Source organism: Zootermopsis nevadensis, unplaced genomic scaffold, assembly GCF_977971745.1.
Source record: "Zootermopsis nevadensis isolate Lab colony 2312 unplaced genomic scaffold, Znev_1.0 Znev_ptg000020l, whole genome shotgun sequence".
Taxonomy (NCBI): Eukaryota; Metazoa; Arthropoda; class Insecta; order Blattodea; family Termopsidae; genus Zootermopsis; species Zootermopsis nevadensis.
This window is the reverse complement of record NW_028259152.1, coordinates 11,278,593-11,300,242: the sequence shown is the minus strand read 5'-3', so window position 1 is coordinate 11,300,242 and position 21,650 is coordinate 11,278,593. Positions and strand designations below refer to the sequence as shown.

The window sequence follows — 21,650 nt, the reverse complement described above, 5'->3', positions numbered from 1 at the left end:
ATTGAATATAAGGAATTCAGATTTTAGAGTATCAGAAACTACTTTTCTTTCACTTCCTTAAATACATTTAGTAGTCTCGAAAAATGTTGAAGTAAAACGTGGAGATATTAATAGAATCCATATTGATTTTCCTGTACTAATTTGTAATACGAGTTCTGAAGAAATCTATAAAATACGATTTGGATAAAGTAGAAATTTGGACAAATATAAACCAAGGATAAGTTAGCCCTACAACAGAAGTTCATTGAAGTTCGTTCACTGTTTTCATGACTGACATATTTGAACAAACTTTCACCGTTTTTTCACTACGTATTAATTTTATTAATTTCATTTAAACAACTCGACTGCCTTCTGTGATGATACCCAGTGTATTCTGGTAGAAGTTGACAAATGTTTTACATGTGTTTGTTGCCATCATCATTAGGGGAGTCGCCTTGATCATGGAGGCGTTAAGCATAAATTCTAAAAGACAATTATATTCATTCTCGTTGCCGTGAGAACCTGGAATGGCACGGATGCTTATTAAAATTATTTGGCAAATTAAATCCAGTGTAGTTGTTGAAATGGGTGTTATAGAAATTACATCAGACTGAAAATAACTTTCTCCTTTAATGAATAGAGGTCCGCAGTAGCCGCGCGGTCGCTGGGACCGTGGGTTCGAATCCAACCCAAGCCATGGATGTTTTCCGCCTTTTTCTGTGTTGTGCTGTCCTGTGTACGGATAGAGGCCTTGCGACGGGCCGACCCCTCGCCCAAGGAGTCCTACCGAATGTCCATGGATCAAGCCAACGATAAGTTGAGACCCGCAGTGCTCAGGCACTTGAAGTACTGGTCGTTCCCAGTATCCCAGTATTCCTTTAATGACTGGAGGCTCTTAACTGTGTATACGTTGATAGGGTCCTGGGAACGCCAGCCACTGTAAAGTCATCCAAAATACGGGGTAATCGATATCCACTGCACGTGGTCTCATCGTCCGCTTTAAATTAGCACTGACCTAAACTCGCAGGGGAAAATATCGACTAGGTGAGGTCATACGAAAGCACCAAATGAAAGGGATTAAAAATTAAAACGTACAGAATCATAATATGTGCTTGTTTTGTCTGTCTGTCTGTCTGTGTGTTTGTACATGAAACTTTCCTCTCTCGGTAATGAAAGAAAGATCATAGTTTATAGTGAAAAAGTACAAGGAGAATATTTGGCCTTAAGAACGAGGAAGTAATGGAAAAATAGAGGCAAGTGTTTAACGAACTTCTTTAAGTTTGCTGTCCTCAGGGGTTGTTATGGCGCATAGTATAGTAAAAGTTTACCGAAGATGGAGGCAGAAAGAACCTCCGAAACGTTGATAAACTTATACCAGATTACAGTTCAGTTCAGCAACAGTTTAGAAGACAATCATCCTTTTACTAGCTGCTGTGAGAACCTAAAATCTCACTAAGTATTTCTTAATTTCTCTCTTAACCTCATAGCGTTATTGAGCTTAAATGAAAAAGTGAAATGAACAGTACATGTAGCAGGCATAAAGAAAGTGAAAAGTCTCACTACCTGGGATACGTAGGTATTGATATGAGGATAATATTAAAACGAATCATAAATAAGTAGGGTGTAACATTGTGGACTGGATTAAGCTGTCTTTGTGGAGAGTATTTTGGGAACACAACAACGAGCTTTCAAAATCCGGAAAAGGCGAACAATTCTTTAACAAGCGGCTAGAAGCTTCTCAAGGACGACTCATCTCTGCGTAGTTCTTCAGTATACGGAATGGATAGTTTCTTTTGTTGTTTATGTAGCGGAAGAAAATCTTTGAAAGAGATTTAATTTCCAGTAAACTTTATAACAAGAAGAAAAGTATATAAAATACGGTGTCTTCAGACAATACATAACTTATATGCTTACCTCTAATGCACTTCAGCGTAAACAGGATCGAATTGTAGGGAGACTAATCGAAAAGCATAACACGGTCTTCTCTTAAAGCAGCAATAAATAAACAAACAAACTAACAAATTCAGTGGATTCCTATTAATTGGAACACATCGGGACTAGAATACCTAGGCCAATTAAGCGGGTCTGCCCCAATTATGCGAAGTTCCACGTATAAGGTTAAAAGGTTTTGTTCTTAAGATTTGTCCAAAATAAACGGCTGCCCCTTTTAGCTGATGGCCCAATTAACCAGAATATACTGTATCTGAAATTGAGAATCTTTTGAAAGCTGATGTGAGAACAATAATAAAATTAATCTAATATAATCTATAAATTGACTGGTAGTGTGAAAAAGTTTAAATTGAACGAATGGACTGGCCAGCTTTTGTTTTAGTAATTTTGAACTTTCGTATTCCTGCACTAGCATTGTTCTAAAGGTTTGTAATAGTGATTTAGTAGTGTCATTTGAGAATATTTCTCTAGATAATGTCCATTCATTGTGTGGATACAAGGAGAGTGAATATACACGGCTTTAAAAGCCAACAGCACTATAGAAACATTCAGAGATTGCTTTCCTTGTATCACGTTAAATATTCACAACACCGAAAAATGGTTCAAATAGAAGACATGGTTCTGCTAGAAGTTAGGTACCTAATATTTTTACAAAAAGCCATTTTGGAGAAAAAGTTCAATTTCAACGTTATGTAAAATAAAGTTTATATTGGACCTATGGACCTGAGATCCAAAATTAAATTATCTCTGTGTATTTCAATGTAGGGTTCTAGTACCAATTTAAATCCACATTCATCTAGTAGTTTTAGAGATGAAGCATAAGAACGGTCGAACAGGGTAAAATAAAAGTTCCCAGCAATGAATTTATTTATTGCATTTGTGTAAATAAATACGTGTTTCTGAGGATTTGTCTGACTTCAGTTGAGCCTGATGTATTTTCCAGTCTATTACTTTCCATTTTTCAAACGTTTAATTAATGCACTGGAACTTCGGATTTTACAAATTAATAACCCTTTTTCAGTGTCGATAATAGATTTTCGGTTTAACGAAAACACGCCGAGGTCCAGCTCTGCCTATCAACTCTTCCATTATTCAGAAAGACGAACATCTAGTTTAACTGTTGTATGTTTGTTGTGTAAGTTACTGAAAGTATTTTCCCCTCCATCATGATTTAAACGTGATCACCAGAACGAACGTAGTAAATAAATCCACTCATATATGTGGCATTTCGCTTACTTCTACTTTATATTTAGTAATTTAGGGAGATCTCGACATCTGGGAGATCTCGACACTTTTAACAAATTTCACTCTAGCGACAGCTGCACTGTAGTGGCAAAGACTGTAATTGTACAGAAGATAGCCTACCATACTGCGATCAACGTGCAACTTCAAAGGAGTCTGTTTTTGCAAGTCTCAACCTCGTACGGAACCCTCAAAGACGACCAGGTGAGTTTTACATACCCTAAATAGCACATGCTATAATAATTACATTCCAGATAATGATAATTACACTGGATGCACATGGCATTTATGGATTAATAGTTATTGTGGTGACAACTCGCACTTTCTAAAGGACAGCCATGCTATGTGAACTGACAAAAACTTCAACTGTGACCAGTGGTGACATGTGTATTGTAATCGTGTAAGTCAGGGAGGTTTCGACACAGTGTACTGGGGAGAACTCGACATGTCGAGTTCTCCCTAATATATCTTTTTCTGGTTATGAACCTTATGATACGGTGTTCACTTGGCATGGGATAAGTCAGCAACAGTTGGTAATTTGACTAGTGGGTTTCGAAAATGTGGAATCTACCCATACAACCCTGGCGTACTGGCAGATGATGTCCTCGAGTATGAGCTTGTGCCAGCTCTGAATGGTGGAGATCCTGTTCGTCTTGACTCCCCTGCACCCTCATCAACGTCTACGTCCTTTGAAGAATTGTCACCAGTTCCAGTGATAAAATCCCGAAGTGACTCCTCTATTCGCAAAGGAAGGAAGAAACAGGAATCGGCTGTTGTAACATCAGCAGCCTTCAGGGAAAAACTGAGAGAGAGCAGACAGAAAAGTGGAAAGCCAAACAGGCGTATTGAAATGAAGACAATTATTAGCCGCCATTCAGAGCGACGGCTCGGGACGGATGTTCCCAGCTCCTCAGGTAACATCAACCGTGATGAAAATTACTGTGGTGTGTGCAGTGCCTACTATTACGATGACAAAGCTGGCGAAAAATGGGTTAAATGTCTCGGCGACTGTGGAAGATGGTTTCATGAAACTTGCGTGGAAAATGGAGCAGATAATCAGTTCACATGTAACGCCTGTTTTTAATTTTGCATATTTACTGTTTATTGACATTATTTTATGAATTCAAGTTGTTTCTGTTCAGTAGTTACAGTCTCCTAATATTTCCCATGCACATGTCGAAATCTCCCCAAACACAGGGAGAAGTCGACATTTTGCTTCCATTTCTTTTTTTGTTAATTACACTGTTTCCCTTAAACTTACCTGCTTTATTATTGTAGTACAAATAAAACATACCTCCATGGATAATATATGAAAATTTCTCTTTTTAATTTTCAAAAAATATTCCTGAAACCTAGAGTTCTTTCTTAAGGTGTCGAGATATCCCTAAATTACCCTTAATATTATTTATGTACGTATGTTCACATAATGTGCATTCCCTTATCCCGGTATCTGGCTTAACCGTCTATCTCTGGGAATGGCGGAACATCAAACACGAAAAAATAATTCTTCATTAACATAATAGTTTAGTTTAGATTCGGGCAGCCACCAGTTTACGTCATATTCCACGTTTCGTGTTTAGTGCTTTATAATTTCTATTAGCATTGTATACTCTACTTGTCAAATAACAAGGAAAAAAAGAATGGTTGCTGTAACATCTATCTATAACTGATAATTATTGTATGTTTAGTAAATATATGTAATGACTTTTATTACTTCTTATCTATAGTAGACGCCGGTTAATTGAGCCATCGCGGGCGCGCGCACACACACACACACAGAAGTAGAACGATTTCCCTGTAATATTTTATTTTTCTAATTCCGAAAGCAGTATAAACCCGTCAATTGCTGTCACTTGCACTCATACAAGCATCCAAACAACAAGTATAATTCTTGAGTCATAAGGTTTGTTGTGATATTTGAGGTTATCACGGCGATGCACATGTCGATGTTTCTCTTTTGGGTTGTGACGCAGTGTGGACTCCTGGCTACATACCAATCTTTCGGAGAAACATAATTTACACTTTAGCCCGTGATTCGTAGACTCTGTGTTTTTCTGAAACGTTCGTACCAGTCCACACGACGTTCAAACCCTGAAGACATAATCGACATTTTCGCCTCCGTGAGAATCTCAAATTTTATTTCAAGTACGAATTTGCATCGTATCCGTTTTCTGACAGAACGTGGATTGGTCACAGACGGGTTAGCTGTTAGAAACAGCTGAGAGTTATAAGAAAAGAGAGGAGAATTAACGGGAGCTTCATGGAGCTTTATGCCGCTCTTGTTCTCGTTAAGAGGCAGACATGATGACGTGTGGTTCGCTCCAGAGGATGGATGTCTGTCCGTTGCGTCATGGTGGAAGCACGATGCATCATCGTCTTCCTCTTCTCTTGCGTCTTTCAGTTGTATGCTTTTTCCTGCCTTCCATCTCCATTTTTTTAACTTGCTTTGTTCCTTCATCCCTTTTTGTGTTCTTCTTAAAGTCTCTTTCTTTTTACGTTCTTTCTTGTTTTCTGTGTATGTATTCAACTTTTTATACTTGTTATTTCCCTATTCTGTTCTTGATTTCTGTCTTCCTTAATATATTTCCATACAGAAATATCTTCTCTCATCCCTTCCTACATTCGTCCTTCTTTAATAGTTTTCTTTCTTCTTCAATTTCTTTAATATCTCCCATTTTATTCAGTCTTTCTTGTTAGCATGTTCTTTCTTTTCTTTATTTGTGCTATTTCCTTCATTCTAATCTGTTTTGCATTTTCCGTCATTATTTAAATGTTTCTCTTTCTTTCCATAGTTTTTATTTATTTCTACAATTGATATTGTACGTCCTACCTTTCAGCGTTTTTCCTATGATTTTGCTGCACTGCATTCTGTTCGCTTTACCCTTCTCTCTATTCAATTTATCAGGCGAAACATCATTTTGTTTTCCTTCCCATTTCTTGTTTTCTTAGTGTTGTATTTCTGATGTTTGACTTTATTTGTTTCCCCACACGAGTAAAAGCTGTCGGTCTACAGAAAGCTCATGCCGAGAACCTAAATCCCTACAACTAAGTGGCTTCCGAGTGTGCAGAGGAAAAATGGTTTGCTTTTCCCCTACTCTCAGACCAGACGTTCTGCTGCGTGTTGCAAATTCTGTTAGCTATAAATTATGAATAATGGACCAGGAAAAAGCCGAGGCGGGTGAGCAATATGGCTGATGAGGCAAGTACAATTCGTCTCTGCGTGCACTCACCATTTCTCACTACCGTTTCCTTCCTGATTTTTAAACACGAACTAAAATGTTATTTTAACAGAGCAATGTCTGTAGTTGCGACGCACATCGAATCTCTGCTTCAGTCCTGCTTATTAATGACACTAATTATACAATGTCTTGGCTTATTACTACTAAATTTAACATGAAATTCACTTCAGACAATGTTTTCGTTTCTCACACGCAATTCTCTTGCCCAGAATTCTGTTTTGAACACGAGGAGATTCAATTCTCGATAAACAAATTATTTCTTCATATAATTCCGTATCTGAATTTCAAATTGGACGTGCAGCATAACCCTCACGTGATATTTAAAAATCCAAAACTCTATCTCGCATCCAGATATCTTCATTCTGAGTAGCATTTACGGAGATAAGGGTTAACTCCATCGATTAGGCCCAACAGAGTAGGTTTTACCTAAAAACGGAGATAACTCCCATCTCCGAAACGTCGTGGTTTTATTGATTTTATTTTATTTAATCATGGACGATGGATAATGTCCAGAAAACCTTTTGCTTCAGTATTTACGCGTGTAACAGGTGTGCAGCCATAAGGTTTTAGGTGTGCCGCCAATCTTTATAAGAAATTGTACGTTCTCACGTTTTAATTACACCAAGGCAATTAAAATTCGTAATACAACCACACACATACTGGTTCATAATCGATAATTTTATTCCGCGTATTATATTTTGTTTTCATGTGCTTGCATTATTTTAGGGCAATGACTTATATATATCGTTTTGTAGCCTCTTTTCATGAAGATAAATTTTGTGGTGTGTCGTCATGTGTCTGACAATGTATGGTGTGCCGCGGGTGAAATACGTTTGCAGAACATTGTTGTAGAGTAAAGAATTACGCTATCAAATTAAATAGGTCTATAACAAATGACCTATTAACCTAGTATTAAGGTCTGTTTTTAAAAAACCGATCAAGTTTAAACAGCATTTTATATCATGTTGCAGTTCTTGTACGGTGAGCTATTTTGATAAAGTTTATGAAGTTCTTCGATTGTGGTATTTCTTAGATGGTAACCTACAAGACCACAAAGCGTCACAACCCAGAAGACCACAGTGTACATGTAAACCACAGCTATAATATCAGATATTTTATAAGGTATTTCCACTTCGTTTACATTTCATATAAAGATGAGAACTTGGGCGTAAATTCTTCCTAGCTCTGTAACAAGCTGGTGTTGTGGTAAAACGCCGAACTTGCAGATAACTATGGAATATCTATTGGTTACCAGGTATCGTACTTGAAATTTGCAATTTTGCTCTGTATCTCCTGACGAATGCTACACAGGACTTCGACATACATCATGACACGTTTTTCACAATATTTGTTTACTCACCCTTTATCGTCCTCTTAAAGTATCTGTTAATAATACACATTGTTAAAACAGCGTCGTTAAGCAATATATGAATTTAACCTGCCCCCCCCCCCTCCCTAGATGAAAAGTCTGCGTAGTTAAGTACATGTAACACGATTCAAATGAAGGTGTTAAATATCCCTGTATAGAAGTTAGTACCCCCTGCTTGTTATTCATTCCGTCTCAGTTTAGCCAGGAGACCGAACTTTCTGTGTACATTTTCTCAGTCCCTCCAGAAAGGTACTGAGATGGTGTCTTAAAATAGGCCATGGTTTCTTTCTTCCACAACTTGTAAGTACCACATCTCCGTATTTTACAGGACCCTGGTTAAAATCTAAGCTCGCAGAAAAATTGTTTTTTTTGTAGTGTTCTGTCTGACGACAGGTCCATATATTATGAACAGGATCCTTCCAACCTCTTCAGGTTGTCAGGGACCTGCTCATACATATATACATTCTTGGCAGAGATGATCAGAAGTGGTTTGCCATTGCCTTCTTCTGTGTGTGAGTGGAGTAATTGTTGGGATGCCACGGAGAAACCGGGGAAGCCCCGGAGGAAAACTCCGTGTTGCCTAGATCACGGCCTTGCCCAACACAAGTTATAAATTTGAGCACCACCGGGAATTGAACCCGGGACCCCAGGCTTACAAGGCTAGTGTTCTGACCGCTAGACCACCTGTTATTTTAATGGTTTTTAACAAACCCTCCAATCAAATGTTGAGATAGTACCTTAAATTAGACTATGACCACATTCGTTCATATAATTTTAAATTTATTACTTATATTCATCTTCTCATTCTACGCTATATTGTTTAAGGTACTGATAATGTTATCATTATAAATAATTATCCACGCCTATTCTAATTATTGGTAACATTTGTCCTTCATTTGATGGTATATAATTTCATGCAGCTCAACAATAAATCTGTCGAAAAATTAAAAATGTTTATAAATTAAGTAGATTTCAGAGTCTGGCATTTCCAAGACCGATGAATCGGACATTTAACTAGTGTCGTTTTTCCTCAGACAGCACCTCAGCATAGTGCTGACAGTATCCTGATTGAGTCAGGCAACTTTTCCAGAAGCTGTCAATTCTGATTTTCTTCGCGTCTAGTTCGAAATTGAAATCGGTTGCTCTCATACTACTAACATGAGCAGCGTCTGCCCATAGTAAGTGTTTAAATGGAACTTCGGAACTTGAATAGGCTCTAGCCTATAGAAATAGACGTATTTTTCACTTCGTTCATGTCAAACACTGTTTAAAATATAAAGTAAATTTTTGGTAATGGAAGCTGAATGTTTAAAAGTCATCAACACCAATGCGTAATATTTATCACGATCTATTGTCAGTTTAATGCACTTCACACCTTTACAGTCAACTTCTGTAAATTCTCTTTTAATATCTGGGTATTGTGTTATATCAATAGGGGCGGAACGAGTCAGTACGGAGAGTGGTTGCCGAATGGGTGAGCAGGATTAAATCCCCGGTAGAGTTGAATATTTTTCTTCTTTACCAGCAGATATCGCCTCGGCAGCCCGCCCAATCACGTATTTAATGTGTACCGATGCCTCTTTCCACGAGAATAAAACGGCCACAGCATGGAACTACTTTTTTCCTTCTAGTGCCAAGGCTAAGAATGAATGGAGTTTTGCCACCATATTCCAGAACGCCTTTATGCCATGGCATTTAAGCACAGGAGTCCCTTACCTTATTTTTCGTATTGTTGTACCAATTGGCTTTTAAAACAAAAACTCTGTACGCATTTCTTTTTCCATCTCTAACACTGCGACATTTTTATTTACCGATGATACCTTATTGACGGGTAGAATTATCCACTGGCAACATGTCGTCTCTCTGTGCAATGAAACAAGAAGGTCCATCACCATAATCACAAAAGCCCGTTACTGTACAAAAAATTTATCTGCGCAATTATTTATCCTCTTATGAGTCCTATGTATTCGCCTCGCGTTGTTCGCAATTCGCCTGAACTTCTTCATTGTGTGTAATTTAGTCCATTATCTTGTTCTTCGTCTGCCTTTGGTTTAAATAACCTCTTCTGCCTTGTTTCACGTATAGCGTTTTGTTTACTTGCCACATTGTAGTTTCCTATTTCACTCGAAGTTGAAAGCAAACAAGTTGGACTATTTTTAAGCGTATCAGTTACAAACATTTTTGGGATCATGAAATATACTAGTTTTCTCCCCTACTAGAAATGTTGATATTTTGTAATTGTTTAAGGTGATGATAAAAAATTCTTGTAGAAGCTTCCGTCAATTGCATGACTATCGTACTGATTTTAATCGGAATTATATAGTTCATCAGAGCAACACAGAGAACAAAATTATACATTATTTCTTGTTTTATATTCTTATTTAGGATGATTTGATAATACATTTTTCTTACTGCAATTAATTGTTATTAGGATAGTCAAATAAACGAGCACGAAATGTAATTAGTGTATGCGAGACGTATTCTTTGCAGAATATCGGTGGAAAATCTCCCGATAAACGTCTATTTGAAGGCTTGAAAGGTGATGCGAAGTAAATATTAAGATTGAACTTTGCGCGCCTAAACTTTTTCCACTTTTTTATTTAAAACTATTTGTCTGAAATTTCAATTGCTTATTTTTAAAAAATAGTAATTTATTCTTACGGCTGTTTGCTGGATTACTGCGCCACGTAATATGGTAAAAGTATGTAGACGTTTTGGATTACCACTCGTCAAAGCTCAGTATAGTATGGTATCGGGATCAAGAACTAAAATGGTCTTGGACATATTGTATTTTGGTACGATAAAATCAATTTTGACATCAACTTTCATGAAGCCAAAATTAACATTTTCGGATTTGTAAGACATTGCTTATTGTACAATACATTAAGGCAGGATACTAAATATAGAGCTTAGTAATAATTACAACCTTTTTAAAAATAATTTTTCGACGTGGTTCACACTTAAAAGGAACACAACGAAGATTAATTAATGATTCTGTGCACTTTGTTACTGCTAGTGTTATTGGTTTGCTTTACAAAGATGGATTTATATCTAAAGTAAACCAGTATCAGATAAAACGATAAAATATATGAACTCCATTTTCCGTGCAGAAACTAGCTTAGACTTAAAAAGAATTTACTAAATCTAGACACAGCTGACATTTGAAGAGAACAAAATGGCGCAGGTGAAGTGTCTTTCTTGCATTGTAAGTTTAGACATCCGCGGTCATTAGACGACACACTTTGATGACATCTTTTGCCATGAGGGAATGGGAATATAGGTATAAATCATGTATTGTGTGACAAGAGAGAAGCGCTAATGGATATACGTGGATATAAAAAAAGCTGAGGGCTGCAAAAACTCGGGGTTATGCACACATATTGTATACAGAATGAACTTCTCTCTAGATTCTCCGTATTTTTAACAATAGAACCACTGCTTAATAACAAAAATATCGTAGGTAGAAGACACCGGGGTTAATCGTCTTCTTGTTTAAATTTCATGTATTAGATTCCAGCAGCTATCAATACAAACACCGAAATATTTATTTCCTGTTCTTAACTCTATATTCGAGACTTCATTCTTGTAAGCCTCTCATGTGATTAGTGACGAACATTAAAACTTTAAGTGTTATTACATGGTTTGGTTCATTCTACTTTTCGATTTATACATCTAACTGTGAAACTGTCTGGTCTACACACGTGACCTTGACGAAAAGTTTTTATTTTTCATCGATTTCAGCAACGTTTTACATTATGTTTGTAAAATACAGCTACATATTCAAAATGGCTGCATGGGGTGGTTGTTACAAATGGTGTGAACACGCTTGTCACCCCGTAAGGGATATATATTTATGTTTTCTGAATTGACAAGGAATTATGAAAATCGTACCCGCGGTTCCCGTTACTTTGTCAAAATTGTATAAATTTCAGAAAGTAGTGAATCATTGTAAATTAAAATATTTACGTCTTGTCGGAAGAAGACATTTAACCTTTCTTGGTTTTATTATTGCAGATTTTATTATATATTCTTAATTAAATTTTATATGGAAATTAGAGTCGAAACGATCAACAGTATTAATTTTTAGCACGTGCTAGAACCATCGCAGACTTTGGGCAGGTTGTCACAGAACACACTCTTTGAAATTTCTTCTTTTCATTAACATTCCGATTGATGTTAAAACTTGTGTACACATTTCTGTATGTTTCTTGATGTATGACGAATATTGTAATACCTTTACGATTTAAAATATCGTCATATATAGATATATTAAAAAATACAAATATAAAATATGTGACAGACAACCCCGGTATCCTATTCATACCACTGATCTTTTAAATCTGCATCTCGTCACGTAAGGTGCTGACAATAATTTCCCCTGACGTCTATGCACAAATCGTCTTGCTGCTCCGAATATTTAGAGGACTGGGCTGCCTCATGATATCTCTGATGTTTATGGGTTACTGTTTTGACTCCCAAATTGATTTCCTATGGGTCTACTTCAGGAGAAAATCTACACGAATAATTCTACCACTGTCAATGACGTCAAAGGAGGCATTCGCCAGAACTTCGCAATAATTGTATGGCCATGTTACGTGCATTTGCCAATTTCTAGCATCGCGTGTAGTTTTACCTTTCAGAACGGAATGTAGTTTTGCAGGATCTGAGTTATGTAGCTTACACACAGTATTTGGTCAGTATCGATGCATAAATAATGGTTTTATTCCTGAAGGGCCTGGGTATTTATCTAAAGAACAGCTGTGTGTGATAAAATACAGCTTGATTAATGAAATTAGTATTTTTATTCTAATAAACCCCTCTGATACGTCCTCAATGGAGAGACTAGGTAGGCCTCACACGTGTCTGAGTGGGGGAAGAGAAAGGCTTTGCTTCTACCGGAAATCGAGATCCGGTCTTCCAGCTCGCGTCACGTTATTGATGGAACTATTCCAAATCCAATATTGATAATGATGACAGAACTCCATAACAGAGGCCCTTTGTACAGCGAATAACTGTTCTGTTAGACAAGTTCTACCAGCTTATGAAACCAGAAAGGTCATTACCATCTTCAAAAGAATCCATCATTTGACCAGAGAATGTTGTATGTATATCTCAACTTTTTCAGACGTGCTGCGTACCCAGTCCATCTTATCCTAGTTTTGATTTACTCACCAGTTGTTTAATTATTTTAGAAAAATTGTGAAGAAGAATTAGATGAGCGGGGCATGTAGCACGCATGGATGGGACAAGAGTTGTGCACCAGGTATTGGTTGGGAAGCCTTAGGGGAGGAGACCGCTGGGGAGACCTAGACGTAGATGGGAGGATAATATCAGGCGGGATCTATGGGAGATAGGAGTTGAAGGTGGCCCAGGACAGGGTCCGGTGGAGGACTTTAGTTAATCAGGTGATGAAACTTTGGGATCTGTAAGCCATCTAGTTAGTTAGTTAGTTAGTGAAGTTCGTTATTGTGTAATTTTATCTGTTTTCCTGTTACGTCCTCTCTTCTTCGTCTAAATATTTGGTATCATTAGAAAAATATTATTTATATCATAAGTCACAAGGGGAAAAAATCAAATATTTACGTGGTTTTACTTGAGTTTCCCACACAAACATGTATTCATTTCTCAGGTTTATTGCCATGACTAAATTACACGGTGTACCTGAGACGTGATAATCTGTGGAATCTGCTACTCTCAGGTTGACAGTCTTGATAATAATCAGGGAGCTTGGATCATGGAGAGCAAAGTTATATAATATCCTTCATTCATGTGAAGACAGGAAGGAGAGGTTAGTCAAGTAACGCTTCTATAGAGCCAGACGACATCAAACAGAATATCAAGTTAGAGCTGACTGGGACAATCTCTGCTCACGCTAGTTGCTGAAATGATGAGGCCCATCAGGTCGTCTCTAAATCTCAAGATATCCATCGCCCCAAGATCTGCTTCATTGTTAAAATAAGCACAAAGTGTTGAAATGACATAACAAAAATGGAAGTTGCGTAAATATGTGTTTTATTCCGTCCGAATTTTTGATATCAGAAAATTATTTTAAACATTGCGATGAAATGTGATATTGTGTTTACAATTAAAGTTATTGGGCGGATGTAATTTTAGCCAGTATCGACTTAAAGTAATCATTATACATGGAAAACAAACAAAGTTTTATCGATTTTGTCAAAATTCAGATATTTTAATAAAACACGCTCTTAACATATGTTTGTTTTGCATATTTATTTTCATTTTAATCAAAATGACTTAATTTACTTGAACTGTTGTTAAAATGTTTTTGATATATTCATTAGAAATTTTTCTTTATGTATAAATGTTCTCTACACTTATTTATGTTTTTATAATCTCTTTTTGTTATCTTTCTGTGTTTATTATTGTGTTATTCTCTTGTGCTGTATCTGTAATTGGTCTTCTAACTCTTGATGCAGCACACTGTTGACAAATAATTTAATTGAAGATGAAATCCTTATATTTTAAAGTTGTTTAATATGTTGTGTATATACTAATTAAATTTAAGGAAATATTACTTGCAAGATATGGTTTATTATTTGTAGCCTTATAATCTCGAAATAATATACTGAAATTGTAACAATAATTATCAAGGCTAATGCATTATGCATAATCGTAAAGAGCACCGGGAAACTCTTGTTTACGTATTATAACAATTTATGTTTACTGCAATATTCGCGAATACTGCCCCATCAATGTAAAGTTAGATGATACATCGTAATATTACGTAATTCTACAGAACTAACTTAAGAAAGCAGCGTAGTTCAGCTCTCTGAGGTCGAATTATTTTTCTTCACCCTGCCTGCTGAATTTTACTACTTTTAACAATGCTTCATTGCAGCTTAAAGCAAACGAGTTTCTATAAACGCCATCATATTAACAATTTTAGTGTTACTTCCTGGCACAATTGTACACCATGGGTCGGAGGAAGATGATTAGATAAAAGTATAACAAGAATAAAAAAGAAAGGAAAGTAGGGTAAAGGAGAAAATGCGGTTATAAAAGAAGGCGGGGTGAAAAATTGATACAAAAATAAGAGAAAGAACAGACAGTAACACGAACTGAAAGAGAAGATGAAAATGAAAACAAGGAGAAAATATGAGGACGAGAAAGAAACCACAAATAATTTAATATTGTGTGAATTCTTTAATTCTATTGTAGTGGATCTGAAACCATTAACGCCGTTATATTACATACATATTTAAGCACAGTCAAATGCAAACGGTTTAGAAAGTTTAACCCGAAGGGTAACTCATCCCACTGCTGTGTCGCACGATAACAGTGGTTCATGCGGAGGATCTTAAGCAGAAAGCTGATACAAACACCACGACCCCGATGCCACTGTTCACTTTTCCACACATAAATCTTAATGTGGTCGATATATATTGCTAATGGATAGATTTCATTGCCGTGAAGAATCTGAATATTAATATTTAAGGTTCATATTCAATAATGGGTTAATATTATGAAAGCTTGATACCGACATATATCGGGTTCGATCTGTGTCTACAAACAACACAAGCTAGACAATACAGTCGAACTGTCTCACAAGCCCAAAATTGGAACCAGATCCGGATATAATTAATCCTTTGAGGCCAGGGGGTAAATAGATACTTAGGCAACCCGTTCTTCAAGTGCCTGAGCACTACGGGTCCCAACTTTTCGCTGGCTTGATCTATAGACATTCGGTAGGACTCCTTGGACGAGGGATCGGCCCGTCGCAAGGCCTCTACCTGTACACAGGACAGCACAACACAGAAAAATGCGGACAAAATGTCCATGGCTTGAGTCGGAATCGAACCCACGGTCCCAGTGACCAAGCGGCACAAGGCCTACGCCTCAGACCGCGCGGCTACTGTGACGGCTGTCGGTAAATGCAAGTTAGAATTTATTTAACAGTCAACTGTTGCATTTTGTATTTAAGGGACTTACACATTAATAGTCTGACCTTTGTAATCTAGAAGCAATTATTTATCTTAATAGACCTATTAATTAGATAAGCAGATTCAAATTTTAGGTAGAATACAGTAAGACTTAAAGATGGCTGTCTTCTGGGTTGTTCGACCGTGTGGTCTGGTAGATGTTTACCGACGTAATATCCCAAATTTCAAACCTGCTTTATCTTTCTGGTGTTCAAAAGTTCAAAATATTTCCACAACTCCTTGTTTCCGCGTAATTTCAATTTACTTTCAAACAATCAAAGTAAGAGATCATGTTTGACCCGTGCACAATACAAGGGAAAATATTATTACTTTGTGTAAACAAACACCATTGCCCTTACATTACCTTGTATTGTCCTGAATGATTTCAACAGATACTTGATAGTCGTCATACAAAACAGATAACCGTGTTTCACACCTACACAAATAACTCATAATAAGCACATACATACACACATATGCATACATGCATGCAAGTAAGTCTTTATTTCTAAACCTAATGTGCCTTCATAAATCATTGTAGGTTTTGTATTACTTGCTTCTGTTTGTTGTGGTGACTTAAATGTCAGCATGTTCTATGCGACTTGACCTTTCCAACACTGAACTCCTATCCCATAGCATGGGCGTAGATAATGTGGAGGGGGGAATAATACTTCTTCACACTTCAGCACTACTGTTAAGTTTGTACCATCCAATAAAACTGAAAACGTTTCATTCCTTTCTGCTTTTAAATCTGCATTCCATTCACAACTTGTGAGATTAAGGTTCTAACGGCGGTGAGTACGAAGAAGACAGCCATCTTTTACATAAATTGTGTTGTCCGGGGTTCTGCTATTGCGTTACATTTATTTGGCATTTTGAGAAGTTAAGGTGTCATATTTAGAAAACTCCACATAACTATTTTGTAACAAAAGGGAACATTTAACATAGCTCTAATAGTTAATATACGATAATGAGATAGGTCCATCTGCTTCCAGTCTTCTTCCATGTGCAATTTTATGAGAGGTTAATTATACCAGAAAAATTTTGTATGAAATTTGTTTGCTCAATGTGATTGCATGTCCAGCCAATTTTTCGAGTAACTTTATTCATTTCGCTACTCGAACAGTTTTGTCGACCATATTTTGTTACACTCTCCAATGTTTTTTGTTTCTTCTCTGTTCGTTTACATTAATATCTATTTTCGTGTGACACATTATTACAGACAACATAAGTCTTGTGTCATATATTACTTTAAAATGTTTCTAAATGTAAATATTTAGAAAAATGTGTATTAAATATAAATGAGGTCATGATGAAATCAGATGAACAAATTCTGAACATTTCTGAAGTTGATCAGTTCAAATCTTTATGTTCAGTTTTTCTCTCTTAATGGATAAGGATAAATTTGCATAAAATAATACCCTGTTAGTTAATTCATACGTGTGTGGCGTATTTTGCTCTAAGGGAAGACTATGAAATGAACCTCATTGAAAACAAGTTCTCAAGAAAATATTTGTTTCTATCAAAGTTGAAGTAAGTGGGAAATTTGTGATATATTGAGCGCCTTCCTTGTTTACACAAGACACTAAAACAATGTACGGACGGTGAGAGATAACGGTCGACAGTGAGCTTGTAATGGAGGAAACAAAGAATGTATCCGAAGTTTTAGTGGGAAACCTCTCACAAAGTAGCCACTTGGAAGACATACAAGAACATGGGCGGATAACATTCAGATGTATACGGAATAAAAAATATTGCTAGCTTCTCGTAACTGGATAGTTTTTAATATTGTGAAAATTTATGATGGGTTTGCATGAGCTGCGTTCTGTCAGGGCGTGTGAATGCGAGGAAATGGATTTTGTGTTTAGGGTAAGAGAAATATGGCAACACGTTTAATCCACCTCGGGTTGTAAAGACAATTACGCAGGGAATATAAAATAAAGGCACGTTGAAGTCTGCAGTCGCATATAGAACCGTAGGCGTTTAGTTTTCCATTGCAAAGTCTGAGTTCTGTTTGCTATTTTTAGCTTTTTATGGCCGTTAAAGCAGAGTTGTAGTGCCATGGGTAAACAAAAGACTCACGTTTTCCGAGAAATATCTGGTACCAGGTGTGTGGAATAACCAGCAAATACAAACTCTACAAATTTGTGGGTTATAAATGCCTTGAACATTGTCCTATGCCTTGTTTATTAAAATTATTGCCGAAACGTTACAGGAGGAAAATCCTGTCGTCTCTTAATGTTGTTAGTAAAGCCGAATACGTGTATACGAGAAGAGTCGGCGAATTATCTAGAACGGAACAAACACAAGCAGATTTTATGTTGGAAGACGAGGACGGATGCAGCTAAGTCAGTAAATTGACGGATTTCGAATTGAATATCCGATGTTAGATTCTTGGAAGGGCAAAGATTATTATATTCCTCATCGTGTTCAGACTGGTTCTGAGGCATCCTGTGTTTCTTTAGTTGATACTTTGTTGTCTTTCGTCGGGATTAATACAGCCAGAGCCTGAAGTTGACTATTTGCCTGAACGTAATGCCCAATTTGATAATCCGCTGAGTTTTGCCTGTCCTCCTAGTATGCCTTCATGGTGTGCTTAAGGAAACGGACAACTGCCCATTTGTTAACCATCAAGACAGAGCAGAACACTTAAAAGATCGAGGCTATGTTGGGAGTATAATATTAAAATGGGTATGGGAGATATGCGTTGTGATGATATAAATTGGATTAAACTACTAGATGTAGGAACATGGACACTTTTGTGAACACAAAGATGAAGATTTGGATATTTTGAAATCAAAGACTTTTTTACAAAATAAATTGTTATCAGTTGGTTCAGAGAGGACCCTATCGTGGGGTTAGACCTTATCAGTTTAGTTAAGGAGTTTATTAGTTAGTTAATTAGTAATTAATTAGTTAATTACGAACAAGATAGTCGGTTAGTAATTTAGTTATATATAAATGTGAATGATTTAAGGCACTTGGAGCAAACAGGATAGTGGCGATTTTGAATACCACCTAAAGCATGGATGTTTGGATTTTTAACCACCTATGAAATTTCGCTTCTCCATAAACATCTCATTTGGTGGAAATGCTATTAATTATTCCGTGAAGTCGCTCAAGATTCTTGGAATTTTTTTTACAGAAATCACTTCCGTTTTTCGTACATTGAATTAAGGTTATAAGCATTCAAGAATAATCGATATGTTACATTCAGTTCTGATCTCTAGCAATTTTAATGAACGTGGCCGAAAAAAAACTCTCAATCCGTCCAGCAACAACTTTTTTATGCTCCTGTGCCCTAAGTGTGGAAGTGAAGCGAACGTGAAACAATGGCTTGAGCGGGTTGCGTCATCAAGCATTAGAAGATGTTTGGGATGGGGTCGATATTCTGAGTGCAGCTACACTGACATTCAACGCAGAATGTTTTAAAATCAGATGGATTATGAACCTGTACATCAGAGCCTGCAAACTGATTCTTGTATCTTGGCTTCGCGACAAGTTGGTAGGAACGTCTTAGTTTTCAGATTGTTCTCTTGATTCGACTTGCCACTTATATTCTCATAGTTGTCAGAGAAGTTGACTTGCAGATGGTTCAACAGGAAAACCTTTATCATGAAACTTGCTAGAAGTGCAAACAAAGTGAGAGAGAGAGATACAGAGAGCGAGAGATCATAAGATGAAAAAGATACAGAACTGGAGGCAGAAATAAGGTGTTTGCCTTGAAGATGAAGGTAGTATGTTCCTTCTAAACGTTGGTATATACTCGCAAATCAACTAGGCTTTACAACCCAGGAGACCATCATGGAGTTCTTCATCGCAATGAGAACCTCAAATTTCTTATTACTGACAGATGTAATATGAAAGGAAGGATGAAGCAAATAGAAAATAAAGGAAAAGATAAACAAGGAAGGAAAGAAGGTGGAATAGAAAAAGAAGAATAAAAATCAACGTAAAAATGTAGGCAAACAATTCTGGCACGTTTTTCGAGATATGACATTTGTCCCTTGTAAATGGCAAAGAATCTCCCGGCTTGGGATTTCACATACGGAAATTATCTGGATGGAGATTCCCCACCCAATCACTTTCCAGGGTACAACCGTTTATAGGTCTTACCTGTTTTTACAAGCGTAACCAAAATTGGACTGCGATAAATTCTAATAAAACTCCTCATTATCAAATTTCGCTAAGAAATCTGTCTCAAAATTAACAACATTTCTGTTTCCAGAGGAATTTATAATCTTCTGTAGTTTTAGTAGGACTCTTGTCCATTTGACGTCCTGTACTCCTATTAAATCTAATTTAAATTTTTATAAATTTCTTTATATTTTTAAAAGAACCTGACTTACAGAAACTCCACGTTCAAAATTTCATGTCACCTTTCGTTACTTAGGCCGTTTCGAAGATCCCGTGATGAATGTCCAAGGCCCTATGTAGGATTTCGTAACTTGGTATTCCCTATACGTTGTGGAGCTGTTAGCCCTTCAACCAACCCCGCAAGCTGAAAACTACCCTTGTCAGCTGTCCTCGACTGCTTATTCAACACATTCGCAGTTACGCTCCATGTTTGGATGCTCTCTCCATCCACGCATGACGTAGTGACGAGGAATACATTTAACACGGCCTAAACAGTGTATGCAATGAAATATACTTTTACTCAAATTCAGAAATAATCTAATAAATCTACCAGTTATTTTAAGTGTTATGTCCTTCAGTTCTCGAAGTAGGTTAGGTTAACATTTTATTGCTCGAAATTAAGCGTTTGCATTTCCCCATTTATCCCACGATTTAAAATTTCCGGGAATTTTAAATCTAATTGCAAGGGAGCTATAAAAGGTTTTACGTTTTATGTGTCGTAAAAGGACTAATGTCTTTTTAGCTCATCCAGTAAAGTGGCAGGCTATGAACTAAATTATCTTTTCAGAGTCATGCCCAGACTGGCTCAAAGTACCACCTGTACTTTTAAGCTATAAGACAGGTAGTTTTCTACACAGCGCAGCCGTGAAGAAACGCGCTGTGTTAGTTTGGGTCTTTAGGCTAAGCTTGCGCTAACAAAAATCCTACTGCGTGGGGTGTATACACAGTATAATCTGGAATATTAATCTCCTTACTGATCCCCGCGTGTTGTGTTTATGAAAGACATAGACGATGGTCATTTTTAACACCTACATTAGATTAGCTATTTCACTGTGCAAATGCTGATATATATATATATATATTCTTTTACTTAATTAAAATATGAAGATTGCTATCTTCTGACTCACCGCTGTAAAAACCTCAAATCTTCTGTTATTGAATGTATGAATATATATTTTTTTGGGACATCCTACATATCCCAAGAGCTCTTTCCCGTGTTAAATATGCTTGGCTGACTACTAATCTACATTTAGTATTATAGTTAAGGATGTATTTTAACATTCTTTTTGTGAGAATCGGTAATGTATATAAAAACTTTCGTCAGTTGTATAAGTGTGTTGTGCTTATATCAACTATAGAATTGGTACAGTAGTCGTCACAAAATTATTTGTTTCGAAGCCACGGAGAGACTTAACCCTCATCCCACACGTCTCTAAGTCAGCAGTACAGCATTGCTTTGCTGCGCTGCAAGTTCTGGGCTGACTTTACTCGCCTGGTCTCGTTGTGACCTTGAAGCACGAAATTTTGTGATGTATGCTGGAACAGGAATTCTCATCCTTCTCCAGACCCGTGGACATATGCACCCTTTCTTACCAACAGACTTATTTGCAGCAAAATTATAAACAAGAGCAATTTATTGGAACTTCGTGACGGTCTATTAATGTTACTAATGTATTGTTATAAACAGGTTTACAAATCAGTAACTTTCCTCAACAAAATAAATCATTGGGTACATATATCGCACTCTTTTGTTCTTGTAACGTTTCAATATAATGTATAATTTCTGTTGTGATT

At 36.7% G+C, this 21,650-nt stretch overlaps 1 protein-coding gene across 2 annotated transcripts in view; it reads left to right on the top strand.

Annotated features, from left to right (window-relative positions):
* The window catches only part of GABA-B-R3 (gamma-aminobutyric acid type B receptor subunit 3), a 287,088-nt gene that overhangs the window by 105,665 nt on the left and 159,773 nt on the right, over positions 1-21,650 (top strand). The gene's annotated exons all lie outside the window — the stretch shown is intronic.